The sequence below is a fragment of the Cydia fagiglandana genome, chromosome 10 (assembly GCF_963556715.1).
Source record: "Cydia fagiglandana chromosome 10, ilCydFagi1.1, whole genome shotgun sequence".
NCBI lineage: Eukaryota > Metazoa > Arthropoda > Insecta > Lepidoptera > Tortricidae > Cydia > Cydia fagiglandana.
This window is the reverse complement of record NC_085941.1, coordinates 6,873,644-6,896,893: the sequence shown is the minus strand read 5'-3', so window position 1 is coordinate 6,896,893 and position 23,250 is coordinate 6,873,644. Positions and strand designations below refer to the sequence as shown.

Below are 23,250 nucleotides of genomic sequence, written 5' to 3'. Positions count from 1 at the left end.
GATGCCTATTTATTACATTACTATTGAAAAAATACATAAAAAAATCGTAAGCTGCCAAAATAATTCTTTAATCTTTTGATCAATTTCACCACGTATAAATGATCAAAGACACCCCGACCCAGGGATTCCCCGGCTACGGGCGCATGTGGAGGTTGTCGAATTCAGGTATTTTTTTATAAACTCGCGAATTAACACTGATTAACGTAAGACACTATAAAATTACATGTATTAATTATTGACACAAATACAGTCAAAGTTTTTCAACCAATAAAATCAGGAAGAAAAGCGTACCCGCCATTAATTTTTTTTTTCTAGACGAAATAATAACATAACACTCGCATCCGCTTACTGCGCGGTGAAATAACTATCAGTGTTGCCAATAAAGAAAAAAATACTGCGAAATTTTTGTTCAACACGTTAAAACAAGGACTTTAGCAGCGGAGAGAAGTTGCTATCAAAGTCGACCCGCAAATCAAAGTAACCCTGGTTTACGGTATATTCCTTCTTTCTAGTAGGCACCATCTCTGTTTAACGGTTTGCCTTTAGATACTCTGGCTACATTACCACAGAAAATAAATAGATACCATGAGTCATGACCCTACCAATAAAGTGAGCTTTTAAATACTTAATTGTAGTAAATTAATATTAATTTTATACTTACATCGACGTGATTCTCACAGCAATACTGTGTGTAACACGTGAAGTAGGTAGGTATTCCAAGTTTAATTCACGGCACCATCTTTCACGTCGTAGGTCTTCGTGGATTCGATCTATTATTTTTGTGAATCATTCCCACACATAGGAACAAGGTTTTTGATATAAGTATTAGTAAGCAATGAAATCTACTGTTTAGGTATTAATTATAAATCAAATTGTAACAAACAAGCGCAGCGGTTTAACTGAAAAAATTTGTTATGACAATCGATGACAATGATAACTTTGACAATACGTGAGTGACGGATTTATTTACTATGGTTCGATAACTTTTATTATGCAATGACTTTACATTCAGCCCAGGAGAAGGTCAAACTAAGGTCATAAGGATATTTGTTGAAATATCTTCAATCCTCAATTATTATATCGCAGCAAATGTCGGAAACTGTTTAAAAACCTTATATCTCGAAATGGTTTTCGAAATAGAACATTTGAAAAAAAATGAACAATCCTAATTCCAAAGAATTCACTCATCGTACTGAAAAAAAGATAAAAAGGATTTTGAGAAAAAAATAATTTCGAGGAATAAAAAGCATTCTGGATAAACGTTTCCGAGAATTTGCGGGCGCTATTAGGGGGTGCGTGGGTGCTCGCCACAGATTACCGCTCACTAGACCCCGCATTAGGAGCAGTCCACAATAGCGTCTTTTGCGCGTCAGCGCTATGGAAAATGGCGTCGCGTTGCGGCGGAGTGCCCTTACCGGGTTTCGAACCCAGGACCATCTGCTTCGTAGGCAGGGTCACTACCGACTGGGCCAGATTAAGCTACTCAAGAGCCAATGAATATTGATTGATTCACTCGACACCTCTGTTATTCCCGCTGATCGCCTCAGTGGAATTGTAGCCTAATGTATAAATATAGTATATATTCGTAGCTGAGTGGTAGGAGCATATACCTACTGCATAATTTAACCCATTCACAGGCGAGGACACGGCATCTGCGAAATGTTCGAGGAACAATAGGTCCTCCTAACGCCCAGGAATTCTATTCAGAAAGGCTTCGCTTCGAGTTTAGCATTAAATAGGTAGTCTTAGTTTGCGTTATTATTGTTTAATGTCTGGGAGCAACCTCGGAAAACATATAAAAACTCAAAAATGCGCATTTTCCCAGAGATAAGACCTAGCTAGATCGATTTATCGCCCCCGAAAACCTGAAAAATAAATAAACAAAAAATGCGTAACTTTTTGAAACTGTATAGGTATCAAATTCATCTGATGACGAATAAAAATAAATGTTTATTTAAGTTTCTTTTTAATGGGAGTCCGAAAAGTTTCAGTCCAATAATAATCCAAAAAAAAAATCCTATAATGTGATTCTTCTCTTAAATGCCTCGTTCCAGTATCGTAGCGTATTATAGGTAGGTATTTGTATTTTTTTTATGGTTCTGATTATGGAGCATATTAGTTATTTGTCAATTGTCTGGGCTCCCGAATGTTTAAGCCATGTCGAGGGTGGTCGTCCTTAGTTCCGTCGCTGTTATGAAAATTTATTTCCAAATTAAATTTTCAAATAAACCCGAAGATTATATAAATTATCCGCCACTGGTAAACAGCGATCTTTGGTGATAGAAAATGAAAACATAGAATACAAATTGCGGCCTAAAAGTATTGTCACATTCATTACCACTAAGTGCTACGGGTTACGCTCGTAGCGCGTAGCCACGGGTTCGCCGTATGTAGCGCGTAGTCGCTACGAACAGTGTACCCGACAGTCGGGTTCTTGGTGTTGAATGTGTTAAAAAAAATGACCAAAGTTGAAATGAAATGACATAAGAATATATTCAAAGCAAATAATGTAATTTTCCTTCCAATATAGCAGGGCAAAAATCCACTAGCCAAGAGCAATCACCAGGGTTGTGCCAAGCGGTTTAATTAAAAATTTAATCGTTTTTGCCTACGAATATTGGAATATTCGCTCTTATGAAGCTATTTTCGGGCCACAAGGTTCGGTCGGCTGCATTTTTGACAGCGTATATGAATTTAGTCTGAATAACGTGTGCAGTTTGCTATCTAACACTGTTTAATATTGAAGATAATTTTAGATATCAAGTTCATTAAATGCACGTATAAGCAATTTTACATTATGCAATCAGGTTTCGGTATCTGACAAATGCGAGTACTTACTTTTAATGACTAATCGCCGGACACTCATAAACCAGTTGGTACCTATTTTTTAATAAAACTGCTGATGGTGATCAGACCGGCTAGCATGAGTTGCATTCTCATATTTGAAGTCGCGCTAGACACAAAAGAGATAGGTACAGAAATCAATCTACATACAAAGCGCGCTCGAGCAACGCACACATAGACCCTGCTCACGGACACGATATCTCGGACCAGTTGGGACCAGTGCGAGCGCGAGTGCCATCCGCTTGAGATACGCGTCTGTGAACTATTTTGTGCAATAATGGAGAAACAAAACAAAAAGTTATTATAACTGTACAGTGGACGGTTGTTTAAATTCAACATTAACCGGTGAATTGTCGTTTTTTAAGCTACCAGTGGTTTCAGAGAGAATGCGTATGCGAATTTATTACATTGTACATGAGAATGCGAATTTATTACACTTTAAAATATAATAATCGTGCATTTCGCCAAACTCGAAATCATCGCAAGATATTTTCTGTGGCAAATCTGTCGTAATATAACAATGACATTAAAATGAAAATAGCTATTTGAGTTATTAATGTCATTATTAATTTATACTTATTTCCATTCTTCCCGTTTCATCCTCAACAATAAATCAAACAACTAGATACGAGATACGATACGATGGATACGAGTGCCACTACCACGATAGTTTTTTGTGCATAAGTCATAGTTCGCAACAATCGCAACCCTAGAGCGACCGCCGACCGTAGGTATGAAAAGTAAAGTACATACATGTGATTGACTTCTGTACTTATCTGTTTTGTGCGCTAGATGTATGGAGTCGCGCGCGAGAACGCAACTCATACTAGAGTTAGACCAAAAAAGTTTGCAGTTATTTTGATAGCCCACGCAGTACAAGTGTTATTTATACGTCTTTTTTTATACAAGTTTGACGTTTAAAATAACATTTTCACCTCAGCAACTCGAACAAGGGTACTTTGCTTCTTAAAAACAGTGAGCGAAATGCGATTTTGCTCACTGAGTCATTTTGTCTCACTCAGTGAGCAAAATCGTATTTTGCTCACTTAGTGAGACAGTATGAGTGAGCAAAATCGCATTTTGCTCACTGAGTGAGACAAAATGTCATTCAAGTGACTTTTATAGTCAAATGTCATTTCAACATGCGGGGTCTAATACAAGTTCGATATACTTGGGTTCTATTATCTCTGTCCCTCCAGGTATGTTCTCACTGCTTAGGGTGAAAAATTTTGTGTACTACACGAGATGAAAGTTATTTACATCTCGTGCGCTTTTGAATCCCTTACTACGCTCAACGCTCAAAATTCTAAATTAGATTCTTAAGATTATAGAATCTTTCGCTTATACGGGACTCAAAATAAGCACTCGAAGAAATATAAAACTTTGATCTCTTGTTGTACAAATAACTATTTCCATCATGCTCGTTGACATGTATTAAACGAAACTCAATTTTTATTGGAAAACGATTCAATTTTCTATTTAAACCACCGAGAAAGCCCTTATCGTCGTAAGTAAAATACACTTAAGCAAGGTAAACACGATTTTCTTCCAACTGCAAACAGGCGGATCGCTTAAACTCAAGTGGCGGATATGAAGGTATCGGCAACCCTAAGTGGATTTCCGGCGGCATCTTGAGATTCAGTCTGTCAGAATGAACGCACTTTCTTTCCGACATTTTCCATTCACTTTTCAACTGTTCAGTCCACCCAGTGTTGCTGCGGATTTTGAAAAAATGCTAGACTAATGTCTAGATTATGCCAAAATTATGCCAAAATTACGCCAAAGATTTTTGAAACACCTATGCTAAAAAAATGCTAAAATATCACTTGAAATTAGACACTTAAAACACATACTTTTTTCAAATTTACCGCCTTTTTCTACTGACAAGATCTGCTTGACCAACTTGATATTAGTCTATATAGTCCGTTGACGTCCATCCGTACACAAAAGTCAAAATTCATATGAAAATATGAACCACATAAGGCGATGGCGCATATTGTTGCTGCCAAGTTGGTGAAAACTTGGCTTAGACTAAATTATGCTAAAAAATATACCAGATGCTAAATGGAAAGTTTTGGTGCCAAAGCGAGTGAAAATATGCCAGATCTGGCATCATTTATGCCAAGTTGGCAACACTGGGTCCACCTGAATGAAACACAGGTGTCTTTTATAAGAGTAATTGAAGAGCGCGCGTTAGGCGTTATTCTTAATTATAGATGGTCAAGCAAATCTTGTCAGTAGAAAGAGGCGCGAAATTCAAATTTTCTATGGGACGATAACCCTTCGCGCCTACATTATTTAAATTTGCCGCCTCTTTCTACTGATAAGATTTGCTTGACCACGTATAGGTACTTAACGCGGATCCAGTGTACGAGCTTGATGTCGCTATACAAGGTGGTCAAAAAATAAGAGGATTCCCGTTGCCAGGGAGGTTTTAGGATTATACTGAGCATCTTTTACTATAATTACGACCAACCCCGATCGCGAAAAAAAATTTGGCTGTTTCATACATTTTAACTGGTCCTTTTTTCTATGGGAGGGTAAATTTTTTATCGCGATTTCGGGGTTGGTCCCATAGTAAAAGTTGCTCAGTATACTCCCGAAACCTCCCTGGCAACGGGAATGCACTTATTTTTTGGCCACCGTGTATACAGGCATACTGGGAGTTATCTCTCGCTCAAACACACGTGAGCTCAACTTTTGTATGTTTTATTTTCTAAATATAAAAATAGTTCCGAATCTTAGATACTGTCATGTCACAAACTACACATTTGAAAGATAGATCTCCACTATAAAAACATATTAGGGACTCGATAGAGGATTTTTTTAAGTTCAATAAGTGAAATGGGATTGAAAGTTTTACTTCTACGCGGATTTAGTAAGTAATCTAAAAGGATTTTTGTTATTTCCGAGCGTTGAAACTCTCAGCGCGAGCTACGCGCTACGAGTGTAGCCGATAACACGGTTTTACCCGTATGTAGCGAAAACCACTAAAGAGAATTCGCCTAGCAGATTCCTGGCAGTAAATGTCTTAAAAATCAACATCCTCTATCTCTGACTCAGTCGTCCCTATAACCCTATATTTGCAAGAGCAATAGAGATGGACATAAACGAGTTTTGGATATCGATGCTCGCAGTAACCCTCGGTGCCCGAGTAACGAAGAAAAACAGTCACGATCAGCGTGTCAAGAGAGTAACAGCGAAGAAAATTGTATTGGTTTAACATTAAGTTAATATAATTTACATTGTAAAAATATTCCATCGTGCAGGGGAACTAGGTCAGGATTAAACGAGGTTTCATTATGTTGTCGTACAGACGGTGTCTCTCCTCTTTGGGTTTAAATGTGGTTTAAATCCTATTTAACCTCGCAGGAAATACTATAAAAATTTCATTATTTTTTTCATCATTCATGTGACTAATGAAAAAAATACATGGGCAATACTGAATGTTTCTGGAATGACCCGCTTAGCGATCACGCAATAAAATAAAACGCTAATTGTTTGAAATTTTATGTATTTTTAGGTACTATTTACTCTTTACTACATTCCTCAGTATAAATTAAATATGTTTTCTACGACCAAAAACTTGACTCTAAAGTGAAGACTAGTTTAACTACGATTTTCCAGTCAAAACTAGTTTTCGCAAAGTGCCGTGATAAAACTTGCAATCAATTCCAGAGAGAACTACCTGCAGTCAAGATAATTTAAAAAATCAATGTATTTACAGTTTACTCTGCCAAATTTCAATAGTTGAAATGAAATTATAACTGTATGTACTAACTTTACATACCCCTGCCCTATTTCCCACAATTCGAGCCTTCTTGCTCCAAACTTTATTAACATACATCTGTTAACAACATGAATATTTCTGTCTGTCACATAATACTATTACTTAACCCACACGCTCACATAACTCACTGACCCAGTTCGAGGCCCTTCGAGACGTGCGCCCCAATTGCTAATTCCAGGCACCTTTGACGGGTTAAAATGACTGACACCGTCTCATAACACGGCCCTGTACAGTGGGCGAACATGTTCAAAATGATCTAGGTCTTATTTTGTTAACAATAGAGTCGTGTTTTATTTTGGGCATGTGTGAGTTCTTTCTGAGTTTGTGACATCTGCGGCTTCCTGTGTATTTCATCCAGGGCACGAAACCGGTATTTTTAAAAAACTTTGAAATAACTCTTTACGCACAACTGAATCATGTATTTAGGTAACAACTTTGTATAATTAGACTGTCCCATTAAAAATGAAATAATATACCAAAGAACGATAAAGAACGTAATAATACCGGTATTTTCGTATGGAGCGAATTCGTATGGGTTTCCTACCCTTGATTCCATCCATGTGCGGAATGGAAACCGAAACGCGTTAGAGCAATACATGAACGGAGGTTCTAGTTCATGGTGGAGACCATATTGTATTTATAAATATTATGATAAACAAGGTAGAGTGTAGAAAGACATATTTTACAGAGAGTAATGTTTTACCGATAGTGACTTAAGTGACTTAGTTGACCAGAACAACTAAGATTTTCGATATTGATTCAGGGAAAGCGAAATCTAAGTGAGCTCTTTTGCAACTTTTGAAGAACAATCAATGTGTTCGTGAAACATTTGGGTTTTTGACTTTATATTAAATAATCTTATCTACCACTTTCTTTGTGAATGACTGACATATTTTTCCAAGTAACTTAGATAATTCTCGTTAAAATACCGTTAGCAAAGTAAAGTTGCCCGTAAACTCCCCCGTTAACGAAATAAGAACCTGTCAGTTTTGCATTCAACAACCCGCTTAAGAATGTGAAAACAGCCTTCTAAATTATTCCTGTCATAACGTTCCATTTTACGTAATGTTCTAAGAGTTAGCTACGGAAATAGGTTTGCAATTTATAGAGCAACGAAATCCCTCTAGTTAGTGTGCCATACTAACATTATTAATTAATCCGGGCGCCTGGCAGCTGTTCCGCGGTGGGTGTGACAGTGGTTGGGCAACAAAGGGGTTGTAAAACAATTGAAGATATGCAATGTATAGAGGGGACCGAAAACGGGACCTTATAGTAATAAGGTCCCGTTTTCACCCTTTGGGTAACGGAACACGGTAAAAATTGACCCAGTAAATGAGATGACACTGCAGTAAATGAGATGCAACTTTTACGCGCATGGCACTACTTTTCCCCCAATTAAAACGCCTGGCAATGTTATATTCGAATTAAATACATAATTTGCTATTATATCACACCAAAATTAGAGCTCTATAAATTGTACCTACACCTTCAATTCATTTGACACCTCTCACACTCACCGTTGAACAGCTGCCAGGCGCCCGTATTAATTAATAATGGTACTATGGCACACTAACCAGAGGGATTTCGTTGCTCTATAAATTGCAAACCTATTTCCGTAGCTAGCTCTCCGTCTATAACAATTTCGCAGAGCTCCGTCAAGCCGAACCCGCTAAGTACAGCGCACGCCGTTTGCTTAATGAATCCTTTTAATTATTAATGAAGTGTCTCAACAGGGCGCGAAACGGACACCGCTAGTTTAGCGCGTGAAACGGAACGCGTTTAAATCCTTAAGGCCGAGCCATACCGGCTTGCGTGTGCGTGACGTGTGCGTGCGCTAAAATGTTGGAGCCGCACACGCACACGTCACGCAAGCGGTGTGCCATCTTTCATAAGGATCTGTATACTACAACGCGCACGTCACGCACACGCAGCCGGTGTGCACAGGCCTTAATTCGAAATTTGTTCGAAATGTTTTAAGGTCTATCCACCAATGTAGAGTTAGCAGCAGAAGTTGCTAGGCGGGCCAGGTGTTCAAAATGATCTTGACGCGACTTTATTGTTAAGAGAATAAGATCGTGTTAAGGTAATTTTGAACACCTCGCCCGCTTAGCAACTTCTGCTGCTGAGTGTACGGGTAAGTATTCATTCGTTGGTGACAGTTATTAATTATTTAACTGGCTCACACTTACGAGTATGACTTGCGATTAATATGACATCTTTACTCTTTTAATGATGTAGACGTATCCACAGCAAAAATGAACCCGTTAGGTTTTAAGAGCACTGCATTAAGCATTGTAATTTTTAATCTCTTTTTAAAGGTTTAAAACATACTGTCTACGAAGCTTAAGAACAAATTGTTAACTTTTTATTGTTTCTCATTTAAAGAAAAGTGTATTTTGTATAAAAAATTTAGAAAATAACAAATGAGTGTGCGTATAAAATCTGAATTTCTAACGCGCTTGAGAAAATGAGCATTTCTATAAAAGTTTATACATTTTGACCACATCTTAGATTTCTATAAAAAATGGTATGCTGGTAAAGTACCTACATGAAGATGAACAGCTTCCACCACATTTCCCAAAATGGGTCACAAAGCTTCTAAGAAACATTCCCTTTTTGTTACCAGATTTCCTTACATATTACATATTTACGATACTTAATCCTTTACAGTTTAGCGATTGCACCCTTACATGCAACTGGTTGCACAAATAAAAATATATCGTTTAAAAATAAATTGCAGGCAAAGGCAATCAGGCAACTAATCGAGCCTGCGTCACGGATAGGTCACGGTGGAAATAGAACTAGTATACACTAGTACAAACAAACTATAGTGTCCGTTTATGAACCTTACAACGTTGTAATAAGGTTTAGGTTCGGTCAGTAATACGTCCTGGGTCTCGTTATAGTTGTGAGAAATGGAAAAAGACGGCTATAAATATCAAATGAAATAGTGTGGTCATGTACAGGTAGGAGTCAATTAATTGGCTGCAAAAAGAATACCAATTTATCCGGATAAAGCACAACGACTTATACTCGACTGACAAAGGGAGGGTTATTTATTAGAATAGAAATAGAATAGAAATAATTTAATTCGTGAGCACAAACACAAAATAAAAACTTATACAAAACAGAGAAACATAAAAAAGAGAAAGTGCCACAAAATGGTCTCACCTCAGCATGTTGCTGGTACAACAAGCTTTATGCTGTTTTACAAGCTTTTATTTAACTTGCAATGTACCTATATATGTATGTAACTATGTTTGTACGGGTCAAATCTTGCAAGTTAAATTTGACCCACTTCCCGGTTTCCGATGAATCTGAAAATTTGCATGCATATGTAAGTCGGGTGACAATGCAATATGATGGTACAATCGAGCTGATCTGATGATGGAGACAGGAGTTGGCCATAGGTAGGGGAGACCGAGGTGAGTTGTGACAGAGGAGAGTTGAAACATCGCCGATTTTTTTGAATCTATTAACTAGAAACTAGGTCGCAATAGCGCGCGTTTGTTAGTCCATGTTACGAGCTAACAAATGCACACTGTTGCGACCTGGTTTCTAGTTAATAGATTCCAAAAAATCGACGATGTTCCAACTCTCCTCTGTCACAACTCACCTCGGTCTCCCCTACTCTGTGATAAAACAACGCAACCTAATTGTGTTTGGAGTTTTTAGTCTCGATGAGTATTAGTTGCCTATGTAAAGAAAAGTACAGTCAGCGATATAAGCTTGTACCAAAAATGATTTTTTTGCCAAAAACTTACCGGGCCGTGCCCGGGCCACGGCGTCCGACATGTCATGTCATTTTCTTAAAAACTGCAGATCGGTGATCACGTGGTGCTTTCCATTAGAAAATGAAGTGTCGGAAGCTCCGGCCTGACCCCGGCCCGGTCTAGCGTGATTAGTTTCTTATTCAGTTTCCCTAGTTTTATTACATAAATTACTTAAAGTGCTAAACTTCCAAAAAATGTCTCCTAGAAACCTTTTGTCTACTCCAAATAAAAAAACCGGCCAAGTGCCTCTCATTTACCCCCCAAAAGTGGCCCCTATGTTTAAAATTCATTTGTTTACGTTACATGTCCGTATTTGGGTCACAAACTTACATATGTGTACCAAATTTCAACTTAATTGGTCCAGTAGTTCCGGAGAAAATCGGCTGTGACAGACGGACAGACAGACAGACGCACGAGTGATCCTATAAGGGTTCCGTTTTTTCCTCTTGAGGTACGGAACCCTAAAAACTGCCATAGACACCATTATTCGATGCGAGAGATACGAGTAGTGATAGTGATGTCGGGTCCGAATGTAGTGACCCGGAACTCTATTGATTAACGATATAGTTTTACCGGAAAGCTTTCCCGGTCCAGTTTTCCTGCTGCCGGATTAAGGTAAACACAAGTTGACCTCTTTACTTTATACTTCGGAACATCAGTGAAAGCCTAAGCCGGAGATACACTGGGCGGATTTGGAGACTTCCAGCGGTATCATGTTCGAGTTTTTATCATCTGTCATGTCATGCATCACTTTCGCACTTACGCACTTGTTAGAACGTGACAGGCATGGTGACAAATGATAAAGAGACGGCCATACTTTTTCTTTTTTTTTAACTTTTTTTTACTTTGTAGTTTCACAGTGCCTTGGTTTTATACTGTAATGCTGTGTTACTTATTTGATCAATAAATAAATAAATAATAAATAAATCTTAGCTCTTCTGGACGTTATTCATAAAACTTTACAGGCCTCAATTGAGGCTTTTTGTAGCCGTTTATAGAGGTATAATGCCATAAGTTATTAACTTAATGAATTAACAATGAAACTTGTTTTGTTTCAGGTAACTACGAGTAACTTTTTAGGCAAAAGGTACAAAAGTGACAAGTGAAAATGTTTTCGAAGTAAGTAAATAAAATGTTCGTATATCTTCATTGTAACTAGGTACCTACCACGCACAACAGTACGTAAATAAAACCACCCAGCGTTAGTCCAGGCGGCTTAGCACGGTGGCGTTTTTATCCCTTGTCACCATACCTGTCACGTTCTAACAAGTATGTAAGTGCGAAAGGGACGCGCATAGTGATAGTCGATAAAAATGGAACCGTGCTGCGCCCGCTGTACTACAAATTGTCCACAAGTTATCCGTTACAAGGTCAACACCAAGTATCAATACCAATCAAGTATCAATACTCGCCTGAGTTTTTTTCTTTGTTCACATTGACAAATAATATTTACACCTGAACGAAAGTATTCGAGTTAATTTTGGACCATAGTTAAGAACTTTTGGACTATAAGGTAAACGTACCTGCTGGTGCTGGTGATGGTGGTGGTGCTGGTGTTGGTGTAAAGTCTATGGAATGGAAGAGACTGGTCAGCAACATTAGGACATGATGTCACGATCCTCAGCATTGAGGGAACGACTGATGATGATGACCTACTGGTGCTCGACGCGTTCCCAGTACAAGTCATCTTGAAACTTAAGTCATTGTCAATAGAGGTGACAGCAAGGTGCCATCAATTGGGCATTAGCATGTCGAGCACTAGTACCTTTCATAGTTGGGTTTTACGGTAATTACATAAATAAAATCCATCTCTCAGTGTGCCCTCATCATTACTTAGTCCATAAACCGTCGGAGGTTCTTCTGCGGCCTCCGTTCCGTATTACTCTGTTTTGTTCCCCATAGATTGCTATCAATCAACTAAGTTTTTATTATCCCTGTTAATCAAGTATCCCTAATCTTATACCTTCAAATTCTGAGCAATACTTGTATATTTATTTATTTATATAGGTATATTTATTTCGGGGATCTCGGAAACGGCTCTACGATTTCGATGAAATTTGCTATATGGGGATTTTGGGGGGCGAAAATACGATCTAGCTAGGTCTTGTCTCTAGGAAAACGCGCATTTTTGAGTTTTATATATATTCCGAGCGAAGCTCGGTCTCCGTATAAATGGGTACAATGAAATAGGTATGTACATTTATTCAAGTACGTATGCTTAGAGCCAATATCAGATTAACTATAACATTTTTATTTGTTTGGTCTATTACAATTTAATTAATATTGTTTCTATCATGAAATTGTCTAATTTGTTTTAAACAATAAAAAAATTAGAAGTGAAAGGAGCAGAAAGGTTATTACCTATTGCATATTTTCCTTTACTACACCCGATTGTAGTACCTACAAAATAAAAAACAACATAGCCACAACCGAATACAGAACCTCCTCCTTCTATGAAATTGAAGTCGGTTAAAAACCAAGTGTGTCGATGTAAAATTAGCTTGTCAATTTTTCTGTCCGTTTTACTCTTACATTTTATCTTATTCTCGCCTATCTATACACTCAAAACGAGTATGACTCGGATGGTTAAAATTATTTCACCCTGTTCAGATTTCCACTTCTCGACACAGTTGATATTTGTGCACCCGCTCCGTTTTTGTTAGAAAAAAAAACCGGGCAAGTGCGAGTCGGACTCGCGCACGAAGGGTTCCGTACCATAATGCAAAAAAAAAAACAAAAAAAAAAAGCAAAAAAAACGGTCACCCATCCAAGTACTGACCACTCCCGACGTTGCTTAACTTTGGTCAAAAATCACGTTTGTTGTATGGGAGCCCCATTTAAATCTTTATTTTATTCTGTTTTTAGTATTTGTTGTTATAGCGGCAACAGAAATACATCATCTGTGAAAATTTCAACTGTCTAGCTATCACGGTTCGCGAGATACAGCCTGGTGACAGACGGACGGACGGACGGACGGACGGACGGACACCGAAGTCTTAGTAATAGGGTCCCGTTTTACCCTTTGGGTACGGAACCCTAAAAAACTTACCAGACATAGTTGTCCTTACAGAGCGAAGGGGAGAAATCGGGGCTGCAAGTTTTAAACACATCATTTTTATGGCTCCTCTACACGATGGTCCAACGCAACTTCAAGGGACGCAGCCATGTGGTAGAATGAGATAGCAATATCACTTGCTCCCTCTAACGCATAAATGCGTCCCTTGGAGTGGCCGGCGTTGGCCCATCGTGTAGAGGAGCCATTACCATCTACGCTAACAATCGCGAAAAGCAAGAAAAACATAAAAAAAATCTAAGATCTAAGGTGTGCATCTTTTAACATCATCTGATCCGTATTGGATGGACTACCTAATTAATTGAGAATAAAATGTGCCTTAATTTAACATCTGGCTATACAATGAAAAATCGCTACTTTCAGCTTTTAAAATATACCTACTTAACAAAATACCTGCCCGCGATACATCATAAACAACCACTTTTCAACCAATAAAACCAACACGGTAAATTCTGACGTCACAGCGAGTCAGCCATTTCGTGTCAGATAATAAATTACAAATGGCGGCACAAACCACTCAAGTAATACCCACGTTAAGGATTTTAACGACTTTAGCATAAAGTCCATAATCGCTCGAACCGTGTGCATTAATGTTGTAGTATTTCACTGACGTGACTGCCTCGTAAATCCCTGGACCAAGGAATCGAAGTGTACAGCCACAATCGAAATAAGAGTAATTTTCTTTATCTCCGCCCACTGGAGACGTAGGTAGTATTTAATTTTGTTTTCAGATTAAAATTCTTTGAAACGAAGTGATGGATTGTTAAGATTTGTACTGGGGGGAGAGTTTTTCTAGACCCATACGATCAATATTTAAATGACTATTTTATTACTGGGGATTGATAATTACGCCTACGAGTCGGAGGAGATGCCTGAATAAAAAATAATATACTAGGTACTCTTAATTTTTAGAGGGGGTAATAGAGGTATGCATATCTGTCGGCGGCCGATCGTAAGATCAGGCAGATCGTAATGTTCCTGTGTAATGTTTTGACGATAGTCACATTAATCCAAGATATAGGTAGGATAGGTTCGTTAGGTTGCTTCAGATGCCCGAAGGGCAACCTGCCCAGAAATAGGAGCCCCGCGTAGCGGGGCTCCGTCGGCTCAGGGAACGAGTCATAGATTTTCACGTTTCACGATATGCCTAGGAATTTCACGATATGCCTGATCTTACGATCGGCCGCCGACATATACATTATTATGTGTGTACCTATGTACGTCACTTTATTGCACATAAACAGGTTTACATAAAACGGACAAAACAAAACAAAAATAAAATGTTTTGTACAATGGCGAACTTATCCCTAAAAGGGATCTCTTCGAGCTAACCTTTGAGAAAATGCGAAAGGATCAAACACTAACAAATTAAAGACAATTTAATTATATGGACAAATAGCAATTATCTGCGTTTCTTTAAGTAGGATTCCGCTCCAACTTCACGGTAAATTAATATTACCAACCTAGTATGTTATCTATACAAACCGATTGCAATCAACAATAAAATTAGTTTTCGACAGACATGGGTCATGGATTATTATAATCAATAACATATTGTATAATATGAAGAGTATAAAATGGCGACCTTACACTAAATATAGGAATAGGAAGAATAGAATATACACTGAGAGAAAAGTACAACAAAAACACACTTAGAATTACAAAAATAAACTTAATCCGGCGACAAGGAGAGTTAACTAATAGGAACAAATTGACTTTTGCAATTTCTATTAGTTCTTGCAATTTCTATTATCTGTTTGTTGAAATTATATTTGGGATTACTGAGCTGTTCGTAGAAATAAATAAACTTTACAGAAATAGTGAGACGTCCATAATTATTACTAAAAATTCATTTTTTCCCCCAGTACAGAACTGTTTTTTAATTCCTGGTGATGATTTTTCTCTCAGTGTAGGAATGCTTAATTTTCGTAGAATTCCTATTAACATAACAAGATCTTTCTCATTAGCTACTGTTACTAGGAATTCCGTTATCTCTCAAAGACACAGCTTAGACAAACTAACTTGTTGCTAAATAATATCTCCACACAACAAACCCCATCTTCAAAGACAGCATCTCTACTAGAGATAATCAAACACTATCTAATTTATGTATACCTACCTAACTACATGCTGAGGTCGTCGACATTTAAACAATTTGAACAGCAATGCTTTGTGGTTAGGATAACCCTTAATACACCAAGTTCTAACCCCCACTATTCTAATGTACGCACTAAATTGTAAAAGGACATAAGTGTTGATACATTAAAACGCACGTATGCTTTTTTTAAACTTAAATGGATTATGATTGAGCATAAGGCTGCGCAAAATTAATTGAATTTGCGTAGTATTTACTTACGAGTTTAACGGTCGAAAAGTTTGCGAATAAAGGTTACTCTATAGTTCGTGTTATGTGATTTTTTATTTACTTCCACAAAAACATTTAAAAATATCTTATCAATGCGAACAGAATAGGTATATATTATGAAAAAAAAAAGTTAAATCTAATGTATACCCATATAACCATTCCAGTCGCAGAATCATCAAAGTGGTAACTAAATGTCAGATGTGTCGTAACAGAGTCCACACAATGTGTCTAGAATTGTTTCGAAACAAAGTGTCGTCGCCGTGTGTACACTTTTCCGTAACAAGGTGTCGACACATTTGTGTGCACTTTGCGTGCGGTTTGCGACTAAATCTGACAGCAAATTTGTGACAGCAAATGTCAATATAAAATACCTCTTGAAAACCAAGGTTTGTCAAACTACTATTACATTAATTAGTGTGTCGTGTGCTCGTAAGTAATTCTAGTAAGTCATCATGGGCGATGCAAATGATAATAATCGACCAAAACCATATAAACACCCAACACCCGTCAACCTTTCACAGAAAAGTTTTTAAAGAAATGCAATAAGCTACTTAGGTCAGCCAACGAATGCTCCAAAAAGTTGTAGAGGGAAATGCTCGGAATACAATTTTTGACTCTGTAACTTGGTTTGGACAAGTTAGGAGGTGAACATATCAAAAGTCCCCGGCCTGTTTGAAGGTCCCTTTGTTGAAAGGTTTTCCGGTATTTTCGATTATATCTCGGAAACTATGCATCTTAGCGACATGGCCATTTATATACAAAATGAAAGTTAATTTAATTTGTTACAAGTTTATTCAGTCAATTTTTTCGATATGTTGAATAGTTTTTGAGATATCCGCTCTTGAAAGTTTATTTAGAGCTCTCAATTTTATCTTGATATATCTACATCAGTGAAGGTGCTAGGCCGTGTATGGTATCGTTTTCGTATAAATCTGGGTTGCTGAATCCATTTAAGGTATCACATTGACACCATTCCACAAAATTAAAAAAATCTTTTTAGGGTTCCGTACCTCAAAAGCAAAAAACGGAATCCTTATAGGATCACTCGTGAGTCTGTATGTCTGTCCATCTGAATACACAAAATAGTTCTTTACCTATAGATGACAGGAAAACCTATTAGAAATGTGCCGTCAAGCGCGAGTCGGACTTAATGTACGGAACCCTTAATACGCGAGTCCGACTCGCACTTGGTTGGTTTTTTTTAAACTCCTCTTGACGCTTAACCGCTGAACCTGAACCTGAATAGATCTTATAACCAAAATCATCTTTTGAAGGTGTGAAAAGTGGCGTGGAAATTTGTACGGGAAATCAATAACCGCTGAACCGATTTATATTAAATTTGGGATGGTCTACATCTTTGATTTAGTTAAAAATGATAAAAAAAACATGACTTCAAACCTAAACTTAAACAGTATTAACTTCAAGAAGTCAATTCTGAATTCTCCCCTACACCTCATTTCACACCTTTGAAGGATGATTTTTGAGATAACTTATTATGTCCTGTCTCGGGACTCAAAATATATGTGTACTAAATTTAAATTAAAACTGTTCAGCAGTTTAAGCGTGAAGAGGAGTTTAAAAGAAAGTAAGTTTATATGTTTTTACTTTGGAATGGTGTCAATGTGATACCATAACTAAATTTGGTACTGCGAATTTATACGAAAACGATACCAAACATGGCCTCGTAGCTTTACTGTTGTAGAAGTCAAAATAAAATTGAGATTAAATTCTTATTACTTGACCAAACTTGTGTAGAAGGAAAAGGAAAAATAAAAGTCTTCGGCAGGAATATAAGACACAAAATTTTTTTTTTTTTGCGTTACTATTACAATTATCAAATATAAACATACCTTGATTATATTATTCTAGTGAGATCCTCACAGATAAACAAAAACATTTACTTAAAAAATTACAAGGTCGAAATGTCACGGAACTTGTGAGAGTAATACGTGAAAAATAAAAACTTTTATGACAAAAAAATCTGGACACAATTTAAGAAGCATCCAATTGCGTCGAGGAATCACCTATATTTTTGCTTGTTTCATTACCTCCTCGCTTCTTTTTTTGTCCTTTGTATTCTGTAGCAATTTGTTAGATCTGAAAATAAAGATAACTTGCGTCGTCACGGATGTCGATTTATAGGTTTTAGGGAGTGCAGAATTCGAAAACGATGATCATTTTATAATCCAAGATGGCCGCTACGTATTCTGTCATAAAAGTCGTCATGAATATCGTTTTATAGGTTTTAGGAAGTGCCGATTTCGAAAATGATGACCAGTTTGGAATCCAAGATGTGTGCCGTGCACTTTGTCATAAAAGTCGTCATGGATATCGTTTTATAGGTTTTAGGGAGTGCAGAATTCGAAAATGATGACCATTTTGGATTCCAAGATGTCTGCCGTGCTATATTACATTCTAATCGTAAAGGGGCCCACTGATTAACAGTCCGCCGGACGGTATCGGCCTGTCAGTTAGAAAAAAATTTTACAGTTCCGAACAACTGACAGGCCGATACCGTCCGGCGGACTGATGTTAATCAGTGGGCCCCTTTATATGGAATGGTTATAAATCCTTATATGTATAGTATATATAATCCCGAATTCGAAATTGGACATGACACTGTCATATAATCGATTGGATTCCATAGATATATCCAGAAAGTCATTGAGCCCCTCCTAATTAAAATTCTCCACCCTTCATAACCTGAAAATGCTAAGTCACCGTCGCGAAGGGAATTTAATTAAAAACTGGGCCTTTGTAGCCGCCCACGCACAAGGTCACAATTGTGTAAATATGCGCATACCTAGATATTTTGTTAACAGGAAGATAAACATGCTCATTATGACATCGCACCGTAATGAACAGTCCGATTCGAAATTTAACACACGTTAATTAATAGATCTAGAAGAGCGTTTTCCAAAAAAAGTCTACATTTCATTCATGTATTCAAAATATTGACTTCTTGGGCTCATTTTACTCAGAATCATTTATACATTCACGCCTCATACATGAAAAAATGTTTTTGAAGACCTATCCATAGATACCCCACACGTACCTATGGGTTTGATGAAAAAAAATTTGTTGAGTTTCATGTCTAAACCCCCAAAATTTATTGTTTTTTTTCCTATTTTTGTGTGAAAATCTTAATGCGGTTCACAGAAGACATCTACTTAACAAGTTTCAACAGTATAGTTCTTATAGTTTCGGAAAAAAGTGGCTGTGAAATATGGACGGACAGACAGACAAACAGACAGACAGACATTACGAATCTATAAGGGTTCCGTTTTTTGCCATTTGGCTACGGAACCCCAAAAACACATATAATTTTTGTACAAAGGCGAAACTTATCCCTTTCAGGGATCTCTTCAAGTTAACCCTTGAGCAATCACAGTTATTTTGTAGATATATTATTTTCACTTTACATGACATCATTGACATCAAGTTTCACGCCATCAGTTAGATATCATTTTGACGTAAAGTGTACGTTCGAATTGGCGCCATTGTGTCAAGTAGTAGGTTAGTCGTTGCTGATATACTTAATATTTATTTATTTATTTATTTAAGCCTTTTATTTCTTTAATAATACATTATAATATATACAATACAATTACATTAAATTACTTAATGTAGATAAATAAATATTGAGCTATTTAGTAAAGGCAAGATTTATTTACAGGTACTTTAAGGCATAAGTCGTAGGCCTTGTCATTGTTCGAATATTCACAGTATTTTTTTTATTCCCCATAAAACAATAGAGATCAACCTTATTTACGATTGGTACCTTAAGAGGATATTGAACCGCTTCCCAGTACAAACGTAGTCTCCAGATTCCTCTCTGGATATTGTGGAAAATATTTTTACTCAATATAATGTATACAGTGTGTTTTCTGTAATTGGAGCAATAAATTAAACTGTAGGCTGTCCTCCTCAAACTGACCAACATTTGTTCAGCAACTTTTGAACATAACTCATGTTTAGATTTTTATTACACTTTAAAGTTTATTCTAAGACACAATGTATTGCAAATTTTGTTATGTTAAAAGCGTGACAAGTAACGTCAAACACACTGATGTCAGTGTACATTGAAGGCAATATTTATTTTGTATGAAAAAGAGGAAGTCTAAAGGATTCATAATTTTTAAAAGTTGCTGAACAAATGTTGGTCAGTTTGAGGAGTACAGCCTTTAGTTTAATTTATTGCTCCTGTTACAGGAAGCACCCGTATATGGCACCGTTTCCAATCATCATCATCATCATTTCAGCCTATATACGTCCCACTGCTGAGCACAGGCCTCCTCTCATGCGCGAGAGGGCTTGGGCTATAGTCCCCACGCTACAATACAAACCGTTTCCAATACAAACTACAAATACATGGCCCTTCGTTTGATATTTTTTCGTTTTTTTTGATGATTATAAAACTTAGGAGCGAAAAATAAATTCCATGCTAATTTATAAAATAATACATACTTAATTATGTACTATCGCCCACACTGTTAACTGAGTGTTGCTGTTTGTACATGCTAATTAAAAATATGAAGAATGAAAGGTATCGTCTTGGGTCGTCCCATTCGTTTTTCGTCAAGTTCTTAAATTAGTCCTATTCTGCTTTCGTCACTCATTCTACATTGAAAGTCATCGACGATCGTGACGACGTAGCATGAGTGGCGAAAGCAGAATAGGACTAATTTAAGAACTTGACCCGATCCAAGACGATACCGAATGAAACGAAGGGGCAGCACTGTGTTAATATACATCAAATTGTGTAAAATATATTCCGGATAATGTTAATATCCACAAACGACAATAGGGACGACCGCTTTTCCATACAAAGATATTTTACCTTTGTATGGAAAAGCGGTCGTCCACTTTCCCCTGAAACAAGATGGCGGCCATTCCAATCAATTCGGAGATTCCCTCGTAAACTCACCTTTCAATTTACGAGATGCTTTACGATCGGTGGATCGCTGTTGCTCCGATACCGAATATATTTTAACAGCCGTTTTTATACAGGGTGCTTCCTGTAACAGGAGCAATAAATTAAACTAAAGGCTGTACTCCTCAAACTAACCAACATTTGTTCAGCAACTTTTAAAAATTAAAATTCCTTTAGACTTCCTCTTTTTCGTACAAAATAAATATTGCCTTCAATGTACGCTGACATCAGTGTGTTTGACGTTACTTGTCAAGTTGTCACGCTTTTAACATAACAAAATTTGCAATACATTGCGTCTTAGAATAAACTTTAAAGTTTAATAAAAATCAATCCATGAGTTATTTTCAAAAGTTGCTGAACAAATGTTGGTCAGTTTGAGGAGTACAGCCTACAGTTTATTGCTCCCGTTACAGAAAACACACTGTACTTATGTATACTTCTACCTAATATTGCTCGCTTTTGTGTATTTTGATGGAACGTACTCGTATGTATTCACCATTGGCCTCTGCCCGCTACTTCTTCTGCGTGGAGTGATGGTGATGGATATGGGTCAAACACAAAGCTGTGTTACGGTCTTTCCTGTAGACATACACAAGAGTTAAGGGCTATAAAGCTTAATTTAACCTTAACCCTTATCCACGTGAAAAGGTCCTCCTTTTATTTAGAGAACTATGATAAAATCATTACTTACATGCCCACAAGCTGTTAACTATTGCCCACAGGAGAGAAAATGTCCAGTTCGCGCGAACACACTAGTTTTCTCTCCTGTGGGCAATAGTTAACAGCTTGTAGGCATGTAAGTAATGATTTTATCATAGTTCTCTAAATAATAGGAGGACCTTTTCACGTGGATAAGGGTTAAATAAGAAAATTAAGCTTTATAGCCCTTAACTCTTGTGTATGTCTACAGGAAAGACCGTAACACAGTTTTCTGTTTGACCCATATAAGTTAGCAAATGGTATCTTGACTCTTGACTAGACCACCTGCAGATTAATGATATCCGCACACTAGTATCGAAAAGGTTAATTATTATTCTGACACAGAATACATATTAATATATACTGGGTCAAGCAAATCTTGTCAGTAGCAAACGGCGGCAAATTTGAAAAATCGCGGGTTAGCAACACTGTGTTCGAATAATTCGAAAATCGCGTGTCATCTGTGTTTTATCTGTGGAATGTGGATCGCGAATGACAGCCATCATCTTCTGTGTTTACAATGTTTACATTCTGAATCGATTCTATTTCAAGATATATTTCTGCTGTGTAACCATTAAATATCAATATATTAAATAAGACTGTGCTTAATTAAAGCTGAGGTGCCTACAATGCCTACAGTGCCAACTGAGAAATGTAATAAAATATTAAAATCCAGTATGACATCTACCTGCTGAAGCAATGATTTTATTCATACATTCTTGTTTAACGGCATAGTCCACTTACAATTTTATTTTGAGATCTTCAAATTAGGTAATCATTTTTATCAACATCACACACCGCTTTTAAATTGTCCGTCCATACGTATTAATAACAATTTCAAACATTTTCATTTGAGAATCCGCGAGTGACAACTTGAATTGACGTACGTGACAGGGCGCGCTCACTCGCTCAGCGGGGAAAAAAAAAGTTTTGGTTCGATGTACATTGTACATTGCTGCTTTTCTTAGCGCAATACCCTACTAGTGTTGCCCTACTTCAGTTTGCTTTACATTGCTACTGACAAGATTTGCTTGACGCACTATAGTAGGTACATTGACTTCACCAAACTTACAATAAAAAGTAACCTAAAATTAAAACTACCTACAAAACTAAAACTAAACCTAAAAATCTATATCTAGAGAGGGCATCAGTGCCCTAGGGCTTAGTGCCAAGAATGCTGGCAGCATTTCCTCGATGGATCGCAACGCTTATGCGTTGAGCGAGGAAGCTGCCAGCTCTTTTGTCCCCAGAGACCTCAACAAGCCGTTTGGACAAATATGTGAAAAGACTCTGAGCTCCCGGGCCCCACGAACCGAGGGTCCCGACACCGAAAGGAATAAATTATAATTACTCAAAGTTAATTTATCTCGAAGTTGCGAGTAGTTACAGTATCGGTATATTCCGAACTTCGAATATTAATCGGGAAACGGTACATAATTTACAAGTGAACAATTTCATCTGTAAATTTATGATCCAACTTGCAATCGACGATATTTAAATTACCTGCTACACAATTTTTTGGTAACTAACAGTACTTGCACCATCCCACTAACCCGGAGTTAACCGGTTAAACCTAAAGTTACTATGGTTAGGTACCAGTACAATTTGACACTGAGTAAACGGTTTAACCACTTAACCCCGGCTTAGTGGGATAGTGCAAGTGACCATAGCACACTTAGCTCCACTTGACCATCTCACTAACCCGGGGTTATCCGGTTAAACCTGCAGTTATCATGGTTACCAGAACCATTTGACACTGGGTTAACGGTTTAA

At 37.3% G+C, this 23,250-nt stretch overlaps 1 protein-coding gene and 1 long non-coding RNA gene across 3 annotated transcripts in view; one reads left to right on the top strand and one right to left on the bottom strand.

Moving 5' to 3' along the window:
* The window catches only part of LOC134668174 (uncharacterized), a 764,384-nt gene extending 745,456 nt beyond the window's left edge, over window positions 1-18,928 (bottom strand). Inside the window, exon 1 of the long non-coding RNA XR_010098726.1 lies at window positions 18,876-18,928. This is a non-coding gene — a long non-coding RNA (uncharacterized LOC134668174). The remainder of the gene's footprint in view (window positions 1-18,875) is intronic.
* The window catches only part of LOC134668082 (muscarinic acetylcholine receptor DM1), a 112,525-nt gene that overhangs the window by 17,191 nt on the left and 72,084 nt on the right, over window positions 1-23,250 (top strand). The window lies entirely within an intron of this gene.